The sequence below is a fragment of the Lactuca virosa genome, chromosome 9, assembly GCF_052849685.1.
Source record: "Lactuca virosa cultivar CGN04683 chromosome 9, Lactuca_virosa_CGN04683_v6, whole genome shotgun sequence".
Taxonomy (NCBI): domain Eukaryota; kingdom Viridiplantae; phylum Streptophyta; class Magnoliopsida; order Asterales; family Asteraceae; genus Lactuca; species Lactuca virosa.
The window spans coordinates 166,320,929-166,341,711 of NC_136434.1; the positions used below are offsets into that span (position 1 = coordinate 166,320,929).

General features: G+C 34.7%; 1 long non-coding RNA gene across 1 annotated transcript; it reads left to right on the forward strand.

Annotated features, from left to right (window-relative positions):
* The first annotated feature begins 1,954 nt into the window (after positions 1-1,954).
* On the forward strand, positions 1,955-4,869 carry LOC145141260 (uncharacterized). Its single transcript, XR_013722536.1, has 2 exons — positions 1,955-2,611; positions 4,709-4,869. It is a non-coding gene; the product is annotated as an uncharacterized LOC145141260 (long non-coding RNA).
* Positions 4,870-20,783: the final 15,914 nt, after the last annotated feature.

Here is a 20,783-nt window from a genome sequence, read left to right on the forward strand (position 1 = left end):
CGGAATTGCCTTGAGAGTGTCCATCCCAAATCCACCGTCCAACATTGCTGATACCATTCCTACTAATCTTTGTGCAGACGAAAGACCAAAAGCCATCATCCATCATCCATCATCGCCTTCTTGGCCTTATCGCCCAAAGCCGCCAAGAGTAATTGCACTTTCCTGTGATTTTGTTCCACATTTGTTTGATTCATCACCAGATGGATGGCTCCAACAACCTATAACAGAAGAGATGCAACTGAGTTATCTTTTTATTCGCTGCAAAATACTCAGTAAATAAACCTCAGATTTAACGGCGAAATTTGCAATCTTCCGGTGATGCGTTGATTAAGCCATCTCTTCACTTACTTTTCCATCTCCATCCATGGCAGAAGATAAGAGAAGCAGAAGATTTTGAATCCATTTACATGACATAGGGAGCACAAGATGGTGATATGAACACCTGCTGCAATCTGCATACATTGGTGGACGTTCCTGGAAACCATCACCATCCATTCATCTTTGCCCCAAGATGTGATCTATGCCAAAATCAGATGGAGTAGAAGGAATAATGCGAGAAACATGGAGTCTAATGGGAAAAAAATAGAGAGTAGATGTTGAAATGTAATCTAGACTTAGGGTTAGTTTGGTAATTTTAATAGGTAGTTAATTCTGAAAGTGTTAGTTATAGTTATGTAACTGTCAAATAAAGGGTTGCGATGGTGATCAATCAACAAAGAGTTGTGATGGTTCAGAAAGTTACAACAGTTCCGAAGGGTTGTGTTGGTATAGTGTCTCAACCGACTTCTGATGTGTATATATGTGTGAATGTAATATGTAAATGTTGTTCTTGAGTTTTTAATAAAATATTACTTTTGTGTTCAAGAACCCGTCTTCTTCTTCTTCATATGTATGTGTGTGCAGAAATATTATCTGCATGTTTATTGTTTTCAAGGTTGTTTCTCCAACAGTAGAAAACTCGTTATTAGCTTGAAAAAATAAGGACGATTGTTGAAGACCGTTAGACTTGAACATCGTACGATGAAAGCATATAATCCTGCAATTACAGCAACCAACCTTTAGTTTTCCTGGACGGAATAGAAAACTGCAACATTCAACAAATCGTAAAATTTCAAAGGATGGCCATTAAAACAAATAATCAATAATAGCATACTGACATCTTTCCAAAAGAACATGAGGAGGGTGGAGATGACGACAAAAACGAGTTAACGGTTGTGGGCTTTTTGATCCGGCAGGTATGAACCGTCGAGGAGGGAAGGGGGAAAAAGGGAGTGGAGGAGGAGGACTCATTTGTTTTTAATTATGGTGTAAATACTGCTACCATGTTTTGATAAATAAATATAAAATTACAGGAAATATTTTTTGCATTCCCCGTCTTTTGGTAAAAAACTCGGATTTATTGACACGAGAATCAAGAAGCGGGTTGGTAAAAAACTCGGATTTATTGACACGAGAATCAAGAAGCGGGTTGAGATCACGATAGTACAATGCACATGCTTGTTGCCGAAACTATCTAACCAAAAAGTCAATGAAGACTTTTTGATTGTTGAGTCATGCTTAGATTGGAAGATACTTCTCTCTCTCTCCCTTTCTAAACTCTCGTCCCTCTCTCTATCTCTAAGTTTTGGTTTTTCTTTTATTCTTCTTCTTTTTCCGGCCAAAACACCACCGGAGGTGGGTGCGTTTCCGGTGACCACCAAGAACAGCAATCCCCTCCTCCTGTCGAGTGATATCACCCCAAGCACCTTCTGTCACTGTTTTGCTTGGCTCCTACCCTACCTCGAAGCCACAACTTTGGCGAGATAAGCTAACAAGTCGAGGAAGAGAGCCCGCTGGAAAATCGACTCCCTCTTCCCTTCGTCCTTTTTGGTCGAACATCAACATCAACCCCCCCACCCCCCCCCCCCCCCCCCCGGATCGTTGATTCTGACTGCCTTCCTTCACCTTCGTCGATCTCAGTCAAACACCCTTCGATCATGTTGGTGTTACACAACTCCATAGCCGACAACAAAAAGGGAAAACAGTCGAGAGGAGCACCATATCAGCTCCCTCGCCACCACCTTTGACGTTTTAACCACCGTCGGGCCTGTCACCGGCATCGCTTCCTTCCCCCTCCTTGCAATCTGTTAAACCACCACCATGCCCTCCTTGCAATCTGTTAAACCACCACTGGACCACCTCTCTTGCCGATTCCATTCGTGTTTATCCTTTCTCGATCAGAAGAAAATCGAAGACTCTCCCTCGACTTCTGCCTTCGTTCTTCTCCTCTTCCCCACCGTTTATATCAGATGACCTAACCATCCCCTCATTTTTATCAAATGGTCAAAAACAACTCCCATTGGTTTAAGTTATTACAAAATCAGCCCTGATGTTTGTATTGTTAACCAAATCAACCCCCTCCATTGATTTAAATGACCAAAACAACCCCTTTTAATTTATATTATTACAAAAGTGATCCGTTTTGGTTAATTAAGTAACAAATCAACCTCTGATCCCTTTTATTTTAATCAAAATAGTTTCGGTGGTTTGTTTTAAACTCAAGAAGTGTAAATTGCAGTTTCTCATGTCAAGCTTCACCAAAACAAACCTAGATCGAGATCACGCATCAAATGTGAGTTTCTACGGCTCCTCTTTTACTGTTTTAATATTTGGTGGAGAATACATGCATCTCTATCAATGTTTTGATGATTTTGAAGTTTCTTACGTTAACAATGCATCAGAAATTGTTATTAGCTAAACGTTTGTGAAATAGCAAGCTAAAATATGATAAATCATCAATAAATTTTACAAGTAAAAGTAGAATGCTAAAAGATGATATATTTATACCTCGGATGAATTATGAATATATATAAATATCAAGAGAAATCATAAGATTATAAATAGATCGCTATAAAGATACAAGTATGTTTTGTGAATTATAAAATTATGATTTTTGTTAAAAATAAGCATCAACGTCTCAAGGACATATAAAATGACACTATATATATAACTTAGATGTCTTTCAAACTAAAATGTATAATATAAAAGTACATTAGATAAATTGGTTCAAAAACAAGGTTGAAACAATTTATTGATAATTATTTGAAAAATAACAAAAATCAAATAATAATTATATATTTCTATGAAGTTGTGCAAAAATGATTATAAGAACAATGTTATTATATTTTTATAATTATTATAAAAATATGAATCATTTTTATTATATTTTTACATAATTGATTTCCGGATTTTAAGAATCGTATTCTAAGAAATTATGTAAGGTATCAATTATACAAGTTATCGAATATTATGGAAATTGTAGGTTTCACGTTTGTTGAAACCTGGTTTTGTTCCGTTCACAACCGTTATGCTTCCCGGTTTCTGTTGGAATTATACGTACGGTTAAGTCGTTGGTCTAGTAACTTAAGATTTTAGACGCACTTACTCACTATTAGAACAGTTGGAACCGTATAATTGTTGAAGTTGTTAGGACGGTTGGAACCGTTAAGTCTACATGGGATGAAACTTCATAAACTAAGAATAAAAAAGTTAGTAAGGTCCTTTGCATATAACCGTTAATCCTATGGAGCAAGGAAGTTATGTATAGTGTCATATTCGGTTTGATAACCTTACCTGTGGTTTCTAGCTACAACTGTGTCTGACGAATCATAATGGTGATAATAGTCTTATTTGTTTTCCCAACGACGATGAAGGGTCTGGAAGACTATGGTTTTGGTTGTTCCCGACGATGATAAAGGGTTCGAATGACTATTGTGGTGCGCCCTCCTTGTAGCACCAGTTATGGAGACATGAATGTCATAGTATCGGTTATAGCCTCATGTAGCGTCATTCACTCTCTACGGCTTGCGAATTTGTACCTTTTACAAGTAGTTGTGCCATGTTTAAGAGAAGAAACACTTAAACATAGAGTGCCTAAATTAGTGTAGGTGTATAACTTATATCATAAGTAAACCATTATTCCTAGCACGTACTCTCGTATAGAATTGAAATAGTATTTATACGTAGTTTGGATACTCATGTGAGTTAAAATAGGACCGTATGTCGTATGGATATTTGTTCAAAACGATAAGTGTCTTTACCCAAAATTAAGTCATATAACACTTAATTAACATCATGACACGCTCGGTCAAGGTTTATTAACTTAAATTTAATAAGTTATTTATATAAACCCTACATTTTTGCACGAAAACACAATGTTTGAGTCGAAGGGGTTTACCCCACTGTTTTGGTGTCGGTTCCCAAATTAAGTAAGTTAACACTTAGTAACTACTATGACACGACCTTACAAGTTTTATAAACTCAAAATCTATGAGTTTTACATATAAACTATAAAATTGCTTGTACAAAACTTCAAGAGTAAAGTTGGTTATGTGGTGTGTCTTATTTTTATATAAATTGGTATTCAAATATTTATATAAAAATGCATTTTGGTCATGTGAACCGTCAAAATTTGATGTAAGTTTGATTTACTTATATATTCACCAAATTTTGTACTTTCGAACTTGAACAAAGGATACTTCGAAATGAGTCCAATTACACTTTTGCAACTCATTTATTTTTATACTTTTGATAGGAAAGTACATATTTATAAAAGTTGGGTCACCAGATAAATTTTAGAAAACACTTTTGGTTATGAAAATAATTTTTGTCAAAACTTGTAGACCTCACCAACAATTTTAATGACGTATCTTAATGCATGTATTCTTAGGTTTATTAGCAGGTTAGAAGGATTTGCATAGAAGATTTCCCATTGTTTTACTACACCTTTGTAAACGCCGGTTGTTAGGTATGTGTCTCGAATTAGAAATAGTCATTGGCAATGTAATTTCTATTTCGGTAATAATAAAAGACTATATTTGTACCGTTCAATGTATGTTTAATAACTGTGATCACTGATTTATGTTGCATACCTCGGTGTTTCCGTCGGCGGCCGAGGGTGTGACAAGTTAGTCTATGACATCCCCAATTTCACGGTCCGAAAAAAACCTTTTCTTTATGCTTATATAATTCAGAGTATTCTTTTATTACAGAATTTGTTCCCAAAAACATTATTTTAATCAAAACATTTCCAAAGAAACGATTTTCATTAATATATAAAAATTTGGGATGTTATAACTAATACAAAACATAAGCATAAACTTGTCTTAACAAGCCTTACAACATCTTATTATACTAATGGCCCAAAAGCTCCTTTAAACCAATCAGTAGATATAAACTCATTATCCTTGTGCTTTCGTACCGCTACCTGTGATACAAAGAAACTGAATGGGTCATGCTTGGGATCCTGGTGAGCACACAGAGTTTTCAACTCTCAATAATTAAATCCTTTAATTAAATATTTCACATCAAACAATTAACCCAATTACTCATTCCCGTTATTCTTACCCTCCAATCCTAAAATGGCGATCTCAAGGAACCTATCCTAAAGGATCACTGTAAGCAACGAGTAGACAATACCACCTTAAGGATTCCTTAGCAGTATATGTCCATAAGGTAACCTTGGAGGTGGGGGGATAGAGTACACTGAATAAATATATAGTTCATTAACACCTACAGATTGCGAGCTTGCTGGTACTCCACTGAACTATCTAGAATAGTTTGTGGTCGTCATCTGTACTATATTAGATGATTGTTCACCCTTGGTACAATAGTACCTTCATAGTCACGACCTCACCCTTTTATTTCACATTTCTTATAATTCTTAGCTACCCAATATTTTATAAGTACGAAAATACATATATAAGTAAAATCATATTATTTCATCTAACTCAGATATCACGAATACAGATAATAATCACATATAACATTTAATCATCTAGATACTTTATATATATGTGTAAGATGAAAGTAATTATGCACACGCCTGATACAATAGTACCTTCATAGAATTTCCCTTTTGAAACGTTTCGTGCAATTTACCAACTTAAATACGTGTCATGCTATTACCATTTCTCAAACCTTGACTTATGATTCATAAAAAATATTGGCGTCATTATTTCTTTCCATATATAATTAACATATTAATTAAGTTAAATCAACATATATTTTTTCTATAACATTTAATATCTAATGTTTGGTTAAAATATATATTCATTTTTTAAGATTGGATTATTTTTACCTATATTTTGATATAGTATTGTCGAGATTGGACTTGTATCTAATATACTTCATAAAAAAGTTGTTCATTGTTAAACGTCAATGTTGGGTATGTCGCTTTTGAAAATATGTTAATTGATTCAACTTGGTGTTATATATAAAATACCCAATATAGATATTATTTTACGAAGTATCTAATTAATAATCAATAACTAGCGTCATAAAATGTACCGAATTATTAAGTTTTAGAATACACTTCTACACAAATATTATATACACATAATATTTGTCCAAATTTTACTCACATAATATATATATATATATATATATATATATATATATATTTAAAAGACAGATTAGTTGTTGTAATAATAATACTTTTTGGAATAATTTATTAAAGACTAGATGGCAAATTATTGCAAGCGTTTCTAAAGAAATAAATAGCATTAAACAACTTAAAGAAGACGAAGAAATTAAATTATCTAATATTGAAAAGGACACATATAATTATAATATTCAAAAGGAAATAATATATTGTTTATCAAAAATGATTAAAAATAAATATATTGTTATTAGTGCTCAACTTAGTATTATTAAAAATATATCTTTCAGATTAAATCAATCAACTTGTTAAAATGAATAATAATATAGATATTTCTAAAATACCTTCATATGTTAATTTTGATTATTTAAAAGAAGAAGAATATTATAAAGATTATAATAATACAAAAAGAATTTGGCATGAAGAAAACTTTTCATATTATATAAGATTTTTACATTTTGGACTTTGGGAAGATTATGTTTTATCAAATCAAATTCACTCTCCGTTTTTTCAATGGTTCGAATTGATTTATGTTCCTAAACATAATATAGATTATCCTTTTAAAATGCAAACTGTTTTTCCTGTTTCTTCAAAAACATACAAGGATGTTATTACTAATCAAGAAATTATTTCTGAATATCCGCCAAAAAAGGAAATCATTATTGATAATAATTTTATTGCAACTCCTTTAGTTAAAGTTCCAAGTCAGATAACAAATGAAAAATGTTTTCAAAATATTATTTATCAAAATAATTATTCGAATGAAACTCTTTTAACTATTTCAGATCAACTAAATAGGATTGAAGAAAATACTATAAATTTACAGTTATCAAAAGAAAATAAAATTGAAACAAAAATTTTTTATAATAATATAGCAAGCTCTAGTAATGTCAGCTTTATTCCTCATCAAATAAATGGAAATTTTAATCTTGGAAATAAAGATTTAATTGATGAATTAGAAAAAAGACTTACTAATTTTCGTATTTCAAAAAACGTATCTATAAATATGTTAAAAACAAATAATGACTCTTTTGACGAATCTGACGAAAGTAATAATGAAAGTGAATTAAATTTAGATAATTTTACTCAACAATTCATAAATGATAATGATGATATAAATCAGCTAACAAATGATTTTTCAAGATTAAATAAGATTAATTCTTTTGGTAATAATCCAAAACCAACTATTAAAAATTACTGGAATAGACCTTCTCTTCCTGATGTTCAAATTGAAGAAAGAGTTTTTTAATATGATCGTTCAGCTTACGATGGTACCTCTGTTTACGAATGGAATATCGATGGTAACTCTGAACATCAAATTCTTAATATTGTTCAAGAAATGACCATGGCAGCTAATGCTTACAAGTCTCACAATAATACTCAACTTCAAATTGTTAATATTATTATTTCCGGGTTTACTGGTACTCTTAAAGGTTGGTGGGATTTCTATATTACACCAGAAGAAAAGAATTTTATTATGACTGCCAAGAAAACCGTTATAAAACAAGAAAATAATTTACCTATTCAAACTCAAGAGGATGATATGGTTAATACTTTAATTTTTGCTATAATCAAAAACTTTGTAGGAGATCCTACTACTTTTCAAGAAAGAACTTCTGAAATTCTAATGAACTTACATTGTAGAAAATTAACTGATTTCAGATGGTACAAAGATAATTATCTCGTTAAAGTTTTTTCAAGACCTGATTGTAAAGAATCTTATTGGAAAGAACGTTTTATTGCTGGACTTCCAAAACTTTTTGCCGAAAGAATTAGACAAAAATTAAGAGAAAATTTTAATAATACAATTCCTTATCAAAACCTAACTTATGGAGATTTAATTAATTATATTAATAAAGAAGGATTAGCTATTTGTGCTGACCTTAGATTTAAAGAAAAACTTAAAAAGGATAGAATTAATAGTAAAAATGAATTAGGAAATTTTTGTCAACAATATGGTTATCAACCATTAACAGGTCCGTCTACTTCAAAAATCAAAAAATATAATAAAAAATCTTCAAAATATTTCAAGAAAAAGAAATATAATAAATCGGAAAATTATAAGAATTATAAGAAAAATAAATTTTCAACATCAAAAAACCCTTATAAACAATCTAATAAAAAATCTAAAAGAAAATCAAAAGACATTATTATTTGCCATAAATGTGGTCGTAATGGTCATAATGCTAATAATTGTTATGCAAAAACAAAAATTAATGAATTAAATATTTCGGAAGAATTAAAAGAACAAATTAGAAAAATTATGTTAAATTCTGATTCCGATTCTGATTCTAGTTTTTCCGATTTTCAAGAAAATGATTTAAACATTTTAGAGCAAAATAGTTCAAGTTCGGAAGATTCTGATACATGCGAATGTGTTGGAAAATGTAATTGTAATTATTCAATTAATGTCCTTACAAACAATGACAAAGATCTTTTAAAAAATTTAGATTCCATTAAAGATAAAAATATCCAAGAATTGTTGATAAAACAAATGCTTAATAAGAATGAAAATTCTGTTTCAGATAATACAAAAAATTTTAATTTAAAAGACATATATGAAAGATTTTCTGAAACAAAACTCATTTCCATGCAAGAACTTCAAGAAGAATTAAAATCAGTTAAACAAGACATAAAAGAAATTAAAGGCAAAATTATAACTCTTGAAAAGGGAAAAAATATTATTAATTCACAAAATAATGATAATAAAGATGAAAAGGTTATCGAAAGAATTATAAATGATCAAATTTCTCAAAAATGGAATACTCAAATAACTTTAGTAAAGGATAATTTTAAAATGGATATTACTGCTCTAATTGATAGTGGTGCTGATATGAACTGTATACAAGAAGGTATATTTCTCACTCAATTTATGAAAAAACTTCTTCTAGGCTTACTGGAGCTGAAGGAACCAGTTTAAAAATAAATTATAAAGTTTCCGATGTTCATATTTGTAACAATCAAGATTATTGTTATAAAACTCATTTAATTTTAGTAAAAAATCTTACTTCTCCTTTAATTTTAGGAACACCTTTTATTACTAAATTATATCCTTTTATGGTTCAAGATGATGGAATTATTACTAAAGTTTTTGGAAAAGAAATTATGTTTAAATTTTGTGAACCTCCGTCTTATTCAACTATTAATATTCTTAATTATAAAACAAAACAAGCAAATTACCTTATCAATGAAATTAATGATTTTCGTATACATAATCAATTACAAGATAAGTATATTCAAGACAAAATTATAGCTTTAAAACAAAAATTTGAAAATAATGTTTGCTCAAATATTCCAAACGCCTTTTGGAACAGAAAACAACATATTGTCAAATTACCTTATATTAAAACTTTCAATGAAAAAGATATTCCTTCAAAATCAAGAGCTATTCATATGAATAATGAATTAGAAGCTCATTGTAAAAAAGAAATTCAAGATTTATTGGACAAAAAATTAATTAGGCCTTCTAAATCTCTTTGGTCTTGTTCAGCTTTCTATGTTATGAATGCTGCTGAATTAGAAAGAGGATCACCAAGATTAGTTATCAATTATAAACCTTTAAATAAAGTTTTAGATTGGATTAGATATCCTATTCCTAATAAAAGAGATTTATTGAAAAAACTTTATGATTCAAAAATATTTTCAAAATTCGATATGAAATCTGGGTTTTGGCAAATTCAAATTCATGAAGAAGATAAATACAAAACAGGTTTTAATGTTCCTTTTGGACATTATGAGTGGAACGTTATGCCCTTTGGTTTAAAGAATGCTCCTTCTGAATTTCAAAACGTTATGAATGATATTATCATTCCTATAAATAGTTTTTCAATTGTTTATATTGATGATGTTCTTATTTTTTCAAAATCTATTGATCAACATTTCAAACATTTAAATCAGTTTTATGATTTAATTTATAAAAATGGCTTAGCTGTTTCAGCTAAGAAAATGCATTTATTTCAAAATGAAATTAGATTTTTAGGACATAACATTATTAATAATACTATTAAACCTATTATAAGAAGTTTAGAATTTTCTAATAAATTTCCTGATGAAATTATAGATAAAAAACAACTTCAACGGTTTCTAGGATGTTTAAATTATATTCATGATTTTTTCAAAGATTTAGGAACTCTTTGCAAACCTCTTTATAATAGATTAAAAAACAATCCAGAACCTTGGACTCAAGAACATACTAATATTGTTAAACTTATAAAACAAAAAATTCCTTCTTTACCTTGTTTAAATTTACCACATCCTCATGCTAATATCATAGTCGAAACTGATGTTAGTGATATTGGATTTGGAGGTTTTTTAAAACAAAAATTATCAAATTCTTCTGAAGAACAATTGGTTCGTTTTTATTCAGGTGCTTGGAATAATACTCAAAAGAATTATTCAACTGTTAAAAAGGAGATTTTAAGTATTGTTTTATGTATTACTAAATTTGAAGATGATTTATTTATGAAATTTTTTTTATTAAGAATTGATTGTCAATCTGCAAAATCAATTTTAGAAAAAGATGTTAAAAATATTATTTCTAAACAAATTTTTGCTAGATGGCAAGCATTGTTGGCCAATTTTGATTTCGATATTGAATTTATAAGAGGAGAAAGCAATTCATTACCAGATTTTCTTTCTCGTGAATTTTTGCAGGGAAAATGAGTTCATCGTCTTCCTCCAAGATTGAAGACAAGAAACCAGTTAATCAAAAGCTTGTTCCTTTCTCAAGTCAAAATCGTTTTTCCCCATTAACTCCAATTGCAAAAAATTCTCAACTTTATTCAAACATGCTACAATCAAAACTAGCTACTCCAAACATTTCTCCAGTTCAATCAATTAGCCCTTTTTCAAAACCTATTCCTTCTGAAACACAAATTTCAACAAATCCTAAACCTACAAATAAAGCCCCTTATGTTCTCAATCCAAATCTCTTGAAAATCCAAATACTTGAAGATTCTCAAATTCTTAAGCTTAATCAAGGTTTTCATGTTCTTACTGAACACCTCTTTGGTCGAGGAAAAACCTTTCATGAAAACTCTTACAAATCTCGAGAATATTATCAAACCATTCTACAAGAATCTGGATCTGTTCAGATTGATCACCGTTCTAATAATAAGGAAGGATCTATTGATTTTAGCAAAGCCCGAATTCTTAAAATCATTTCTCCAGAAAATTGGTCATCCAATCATTCCTTAGAAAAACCCCTTTATCAATTCCCTGCTTATCCAAGATATTCATATTATGATTACCAAGAAGCTTGGACTAAAGCATTTTTTCTTCGAAACTATTCTCATTCATGGTTCATTTTCTTTGATAAAAATTTCAACTGTGAATACCCCAGATGGTTTGTCAATTGGTATCGTTACATGGGACTTGTTCCTATTTGTTTACCCACTGAAATTCTCAAAGGATTTTCTAAATTCAAAGAACTATTTATTCAACAAATCCCAGAATTTGAATATTTGTTACAGTTCACCATGTTATTCAAAGTTTCATGGATCATGTCCTGGACATTCTCTTATCAAGAAGCTACAGACTTAAATCCCCCTTGGCTCAATAGACAATTTCGTCTAAAATGGTGGGATAAAGTCACAATTTCTCAAGCAAACGAGCAGGCTGTTTTCAATCATTATCAATCAATGTATAATCAAAAGCCAGAAATTGAAGCGAATCTTATCAAGAGTCTATCTTCTCCAGATGCTAATCTTATTAGCAAAATTCGTGCCGCTGCAAATTCTTCCCCTGAAGATCTACAACAATTACTTCAAGAAATTCGCAATTCTCCAACTAATTCAGAAAATTCTCCCACATCTGTCAAAAATAATTTTCAAGATGCTCAAGATCCTTTTGATGATCCATTTGCAGATTAATTAAATTTTATTTTGGTGTTATACCTTCAATGTAAGGTATTCTTTCATTTCGTATTTCACCCTCCACCCTTGGTGTCATACCTTTTTAGGTATTTTGCAAAAGTGTTTGTTATTCAAGGGGGGGTAGTACGTGTTATCAAATTGTGTTCTAAAAGACAGATTAGTTGTTGTATATATATATATATATATATATATATATATATATATATATATATATATATATATATATATATATATATCACACGTATTATGTGTGGATAATTTGTATTCATTTATTCACCAGAAAAATTACATCATTAACTGACGTAAATACTTTTTTTAAGAAATACCTAGCAAGAAACACGGGTGTTACATAGTCTGGGAAGAAACCGGACGTAGGAGGCGTTTTGAGCAAACAAAAATTGTACCCGATGTTAGATTGGGGCTCACCGATGGAATCAACACATGTGTTTCTTCAAACATTAAACTACTATTGAATTTTTTGCTGCTTTCACTGTCAGTATTTCAATAGAGGCTTAGGTTGGAATGATGATTCACCATCTTCAAGATGATGGTTCACCATCTTCAAGAAGATGAAAATAAGATTATGAAAGAGCACTATAAACTATACTATAACTACCTTCTCTGATCACATTCTTCTCATCTTAAAACCCACCTGTGGCCGCCTCCAGCTCGATCACTACCACCTTTGTCCACTTGGTCATCACCTTCGTTGAGCCTGTAGGAAGGAAAAAAAGCACTAAATTCAAGAGTAGTGGTGAGAGAGAGAGAGAGAGAGAGAGAGAGTAAAGAAGAGGTGTTAACCGAAGTAGACACTATCAATGTGAACAATCTCCTGCAGAAATCATCACGACATTGTAGATCATCAGATCAATCAATCGTCATGCAAAACGTAAACAAATAAAATCACAAAACTACTATTATAACAACGGGGACGGAAGCATGTAGTTGAACAACTTATAGGGTTCTAGAAAGAAGGGGAGGGATATTGTGATAATATGGAGAATGATTTGGAATTAACTGTGTAAAAGAAAGAGAAATCAGGCTGCTAATTAAGAGAAAGCATCACTATATCTGTTGTTGTCATTCGTGTACATCCCAAAAACCCATTTTTTTTAAAAATCCAAAATTAAAGTATGACATTTCCAAAAACAAGGGTTCTATCAATAACAACATAAGACATAGTATCACAAAATCATCGTCAAATACGAAAGCTATGTTCTTATTTTGAAGCCAAAACACAAAAGATAAACATAAATGGATATCATGCCCCTGCGGATATCCATAGATCGTAATCAAGCCAACTCCTTGCCCTTCGAACCAGAAGGACCTGCAACTGAAACATAAAATAGCAACTGTAAGCCAAAGGCTTAGTGAGCAATCATAACATTCACCAATTATACATATCATATGAATTTCTCATCATATACTTAAACATCAAATAGTAATCACATATAATTGAACACATATGATAACATGCTAGAATAACTAACCCCAATCTACTAGATTCCCTCTGAAACATCAATATATGATAGAATGTGATGGAGTTTGTTGTAGGTCTCTTGGATGATATGTCATATGGTTGTGCACCTAAGTTGTTATGGGAGTTTGGATGTCACACAAGAATTTTAGGTTGATCATTGCTACGCTCGTGTGAGCGGTAGGTTAGTGTTGAATTATTAAGAAGTCAAGTGTGTATTTGAGGTATTTTGGGCATAATTTACGGATTCAGGATAGGATGAAATTCATGATCGGGATGTTTTGAGCGTTCGTTTTGCATGGTTTGGTGGTGCTCCTAGTTAGGGACTAGGGATAGGGATGATGAATGGATGATCATTAGTGTTTAGGTATGTTTTTTGGAGTTTAGACTATTGGGTTCCCGGTCTTGTGAAATATATTTGATGGAGTTGGTTTGTAGTTGTAGCTTTGAGAGTTTCCCGGTTTGAGTGGTTTTTTCTATGAGTTGGGTCTTACGGTTGGAAGAGAGGGATAGTTGTTACACTTGAGCGTTTCTAAGTGATTGGGTTGTTTGTTGGAATTTGTTGGGTTCCGAGTGGTTACTCGAATTTTCTTTATGGATACTTGGATTTTATGAAGTGGCTTGAGGAAGCATATGGATTGTGTTGGTGTTGTTTTCATAAATTCTAATCGAGACGGATTTCGAGGACAAAATCTAGTTTAAGTGGGGGAGAGTTTTAACACCCAGTTTCCAGGATGTTTCTAATTTCGGTATAGCGAACCATAATTTAATAGAGTAAAGATCTTAGGCTTCAAGAGAATAAAGTTTATACCTTATTAGATGTTGATAATGTTGGCTACTTGATTTAATCCCTTGAATTGTGCTTTGGAGCCAAAAAGGATAAATGGGAAAAATTGATATTTTGGACTCTTTGCATATATTAATGAATTAAGTTCATTATGCATTAAGTCAAAAGTAATTGGATAAAATTATGGGGATTGTTAATACATTTGTGTTCATATAAAGATCATTGAAAACGGGTTTGGTTATGATTGTTTAAAGCTAGAATGAAATATGTGAAAACTCGTAACCATGATGTAACGCCCGGTTCCTAGTATGTATTTTAATAAAGAATTATTCATTTTTGCGAAGGGACTCGACGAGTTGGAGGCCCCAAACTCGTCGAGTAGGAATGGGATATTTTGGACGCGGGACTTGGAGTCTACTTGACGAGTCGAGAAGCCTCGACTCGACGAGTAGAGCTGCCAGAGTGAAACCCTAATTTTCAGGGTTTTCACCCTATTTAAAGACCTTAACACCCCCATTGTGGCCTCCCTCATCTCCTCCCTTAGTACATAAAACCCTAATTTGAGATCTTGAGCTTTATGAGTGTGTGTGTGTGTGTGAAAAAAGAGTGATTCTTTGGTATTTTCTTGAAGGAGTAGAAGCTAGAAGTGCTTGGTTGAGGGAAGGAGCTTCGGATCCAGAAGAAGAGCTTTATTTCCAGTTCATTTGAGGTATAAAGTCTATACCTTGTCTATTTGATTACTAGATCTCTTCATGGGGTAGTTTCGGGCCATATGGGGCATATTATGGAACCATTCATGGATGCAAGCATGTTTTGAGGTAATAACTTCAGATCCAGAGTCTTTGAGGGACTCCATGGCATAAAGGTGCCAACTTTATGGCCATTAGAGTCCCATGCATCATACAAATCACTTTTTAGGGCTTTTTGAGTTAAATAACCCATGCATGCACGTAAAGTTAGAAACTTTACGTGATATATCGACCCTGAGGAGCCAGATCTACGTTTTGGATGCATTAAGCCTGACTAAAATCGACTATATGGATTTAGAATATGGGGGACTCGACGAGTTGTTCATACAACTCGACGAGTTGGGTCGTGGTCTCCCAACCTTTTCTGTTACTGAGTAACTCACTGAGTCTAGGAGATGACTCAGCGAGTCGGACATGTTTTGGGCTTGAAGATTAAAGAACTCGACGAGTCCAAGGAGGAACTCGGCGAGCTATGAACAAAATGTCCCGGCTCTATATGAAGAAGAGCTCGACGAGTCCAAGGAGAAACTCGGCGAGTTATGAGTAAAAGGTCCCGGCTACGTTATAAGGAAGAACTCGACGAGTAGGGTCGGGGGCTTCAGAGTTTTACAAATCATAGAACTCGACGAGGTCATGAAAGGACTCGACGAGTAAGATCGGGATTTCAAGATTTATGGATTATGGAACTCGACGAGTTGATAGCTCAACTCGGCGATTTGAGTCAACCAGGGTGTTGACTTTGACCAGGATGTTGTGTAACACCCATAAAATTCAAGCCAATTTAAAACTTTTTACACAATCCAAAAACCATTAGTTATTACAAAACTTGTTTTCAAAATGTATAATATCATAGTATCCCAGAAACATAAACATAAATATGAGGAGCTGTACGATCACACCTTCGCCTTGCCACGATCCCCTGATGTACCTGAAACAATAAACTGAAACTGTAAGCCCGAGGCTTAGTGAGTTCCTCAAAATACCGATACACTGCACATAATACATATACAAATAACAGCATGTACTGGGTCCACAGCTTTACAGACTGGATTACCCCTGGGCCCACAGTGTGAGTCTGGATTGCCTTCCGGGCCCACAGCTCACATCGGGATTTCCACCGAGCCCACCGTACGAGTCTCCCTCAGCTCGTATCAAGAATGCTCCCGAGCCCACAGTACGAGTCTGGCATGCCCCACCTGGCCTGCAGCTCGTATCTGGAATACTCCCGGGTTTGTTGGTTACCGCACGGAGCAGTATTACCTCAACCCGCCCACATAATATGTCGACATATAACTCAACTAATGCACATACAGATAATCACATAATATCACAGGTAGTCCTACAGATCTACCTAACTGGTATAGCAACTAGCATGCAATACTAATTCATACTCAACATACTACCAACTGCTAGGATATCATATCCAATGGGCCGGCCTTGGTGCCTTAGACCCCTTAGTATAGTGAGGATAACTCACCTCGCAAGTAGTGCTGAAATACTGTAAATCTCTGACTGCTGTCTCACCGGGAATCTCGAACTGTCACGTAATAATAAATACTAAGTTAATACCCAGCATTACTCCCTTGACTAAGTGTCCTCATAACTCATTAAGTCCATTCCCTTTTGTTGGCCAAAGTCCCACACCAAGCCCTTAACTTGGGAGTCCATATACATAAGTCCACTATTGGCCCAATTTACTAAATTGGGCCCAACCTCATTGGGCCTAACCCCATGATCCACTACCACTAACTGGCCCAAAACATCTTATTTACTAAGTCCAGCAAAGGCCCAAATCCATTTAGTCCATAAACAGTCCAAAACCCGAAGCCCATTTGTCAATGGCCCAACAGAGGACGTACGCGGGGCGTACTCCTCTGGTACGCTGGGCGTACTCGCTCTGATGTTGACCACCATCGGGGTGGTTGACCCGGTACGCTCGGCGTACTGGATTTACGCTGGGCGTACGTAGCGTTTTGCCAAATTCTTATTAAGTGCTTAATGGCTTAAGCACTTAAGCCCAAACTTCAGATCCAGTGACTAAATGTGCCTAGGACCCATAAAGTCACGAACTTTATCACTTTGGACGTCCATAAATGTAACAACGTAAATTCCCAAAACAATTTTTCATTTTTAAAACATACTTTTATTCATAAGGTAATATCAAAACATAATGTATCCGATGTTATCATAACAAAACATATCCCAGAATCTCAAGACATAAACTCCATGAGTATGTACGGATCATGTCGGCGCCTTCCCGCGATCGTCGCTAGTACCTGAAACACATAACACAACAACTGTAAGCATAAATGCTTAGTGAGTTCCCCAAAATACCACATACGCACATATGCCACTCAAGGCTATAAGACCTTCCGGTCACTGTGTCTCAGAGGACTTCCGTCCCACAGCCCTGGTAGACCTTTCGGTCCTACCCGTAATGACCTTCCGGTCCATATCATCTTGACCTTCCGGTCCATATCATAATGACCTTCCGGTCCTTAGCATTCATAACATATATAACACATCCATATCATATAACAACATACAACACATACATCTCATAGCTAATAAGACCTTCCGGTCACACATGGGTACCACTCTAGGTACAGTATAGTGAGAAGACTCACCTCGTACGAAGTCGGATAAGCTCTCGTGATTGACGTCCCGACCTAGCCTCCTCCTATCATCCAAATAACATTCCTGATCAATACCCTCTCATAGTCTCATCTCTAAAGATTGGGTAGAAGGCCATTCTACCCCTCCTTAAACTTTCCTGAATCAGCTTGACCAAAACCCTAAAGTCAACTGAAGTCAACGGTCAAACTTTTACTCGACTCGTCGAGTGCACATGGGCGACTCGTCGAGTCCATACGGGTCCTTTGAATCCTTCTAGCCTCACTTGGCACGTCGAGTCATCCCTTCACTTGACGGGTTACTCCTGTCACGAATCGCGGGGCAACCCCGACTCGACTCGTCGAGTCCACTTATGAACTCGGCGAGTTGCGTCCATGGCAACACTCAAATGACCTTCTGAGGTCAGATCCGCTTCTCTAACCTATAGATCTGACCTTTCCATACCCACTAATCACGTAAAGGTGAAACCTTTACACTTATGCAACACATATATGGTTCCTTTTGAAGAAATAGCCTCAAAATTGGCAACCTAAGTCCATTCCTTCCATAACACTTCATAAAGCAAGATGGATAATGCTCTCTAGACCTCTATGGGTCCAGATCTGAAGTCTAACACATAAAGGGACCATAAACTCATCAATTCAAGCCATAAAAAGGGTATAGAAAACCCTAGATTCATAGATCTTAACCAAAACAGAAGGAGAGTCCGATTTGCTACCTCAATATTGCAGATTCAAGCTTGAAAGCCACGGATTAGCAATCCTCTTGACCTCCTCTAGCTGGAAACACCTTCTTCTTTGCAAAACAACACCAAAAAGGATTAAAATGGCTTGCTCTCACACACAATTCGCCCAAGCTCTCTAGGGTTTCTCTCTCTGGACTGGTAGCCGCAAATGAGGGCTATAAGGACCCTTAAATAGGGCACATGCCCAAAGATTTAGGATTTCTGTCTATAGCGCGGACTCGTCGAGTCCACCCATCGACTCGTCGAGTCCCTTCATTAATCCAGTCAGCAAATCGCGATCCTACTCGACGAGTCTAGGCGTCAACTCGTCGAGTCCTTCTCTCAAACTCAAAATAAATGAATAAAAATAGAATACCTGGGAATCCGGATGTTACAATAAAGTTCTAAATGCTTGGTCTTAATCCATTAAGACCTTATTTCTCTTGCATGGGACACCTATAGCTAATGGGACCTTATTTTTATCACTCAAGGTCCCTTCAAGAGCCTAGAAGGACAGCTCTTTTCGTTCAGAACACAACATGCACCAATTTATGGCTTTTGGGATAAGAAATGCTTCTAATAAAGTAAAATGATGAGATCTAAGCATATATGCATAAAGTTTGGAACTTTATACCTTCTGGAGCTTCTTGAGCACAAACTAACTTCAGATCTACAAACTTGATCTTCTTCTCCAACACTTTGATGCAATACCTTCCTCTTGAAGCACTCAAAAACACACCGAATAAGCTTAAACAGACAAAGGAAGAGCTAGGGTTTGGGGAGGACGAATGTAGGCTGTGGAGGCTGAGGGTAATAAGAGGAAATGATCTATAAGGGTGTTTATACAGTCCCCACACCCTAAATATTAGGGTTTTCACCTGACATGAGTACGCCCAACGTACATGAGTGTACGCCCAGTGTACTAGGGCGCGCCTAGTACGCTCAGTGTACCCTTATGTACGCTCAACGTACTCCTTCCTGACTTAAAGTTGCAACTTTAGTACTTATAATTCTCATGGCCCAACTCGACCAACTCCAGGGACTATAAATGGCAGCTAATAAAAGAGGTGGGATTCGAAATGTACCTGCGAAGTTCGGGATGTTACAATTCTCCCCCACTTGACCTAGACTTCATCCCCGAAGTCTGCTGCAACGGATAGATCCGGGTAATGCTCCCACATCTCGGATTCGGGCTTCCAAGTCCACTCGGATCCTTTCCGATGCTCCCACTGTACCTTTACCAAAGGTATCTCTGTGACATCCCCATTTTCACGGCCAGAAAAGACCGATTTTGTTTATGCTTTATAAAAATCAGAGTATCTCTTTTAATAAAAATGTTGCGGAATTTATTCCCAGAAAAACATGATAAATACATTATCAAAGCATTTCCGAAGAAATGTATTTTTATTCATTTTTAAAACATTTGGGATGTCATTGTCAATACAGAAACATAAGCATAAACAAAACTTACATTCATTTACACTAGTGATCTACACCTCTTTAATCTCTTAGTGTAATGTAACTTCGTATCGGTACCTGTGATTCAAATAAGCTTGAGTGGGTCAGGTTGGGAAACCTGGTGAGTACATAGGGTTTTCAACCCACAATAATATAATTATTATGTTTAAACATCAAACAATCAACCCAATTATCCATCCCCATTATCTTCTTTACTCTTAAGGATCTACCCTAAGAATAAGCTATTCATCGTTCATTCATTCCTAAGGATTATCCTAAGGAATAGGCACGAAATCCATTGTTGCTAATGACACATCTGTCAAGCACAACTGCTAATATTATCACTTAGGCGCATCTGCCAGAATTGTGACATTCTTTATGGGGCGCATCTGCCGGTATAGTCCTTTAGGCGCATTTGCCGGGGTTATGAGGTTCTCTATTAGGCGCTTCTGCCGGTAGAGTCCTTTAGGCGCATCTGCCAGGGTTTTATTGATAGTATCGTTTTCGAGAGTCCACTCGCAATACATGTCAATGGGTTTTTAGAGTACACCGGTGAACACATCGTTCACAACACCTACAGGTTGCGAGCCTGCTAGTGTTCCACTGGACTGTCTAGAATAGTCCTTGGTTGTCATCCATACTCTGCTAGATGACGGGGCCAAC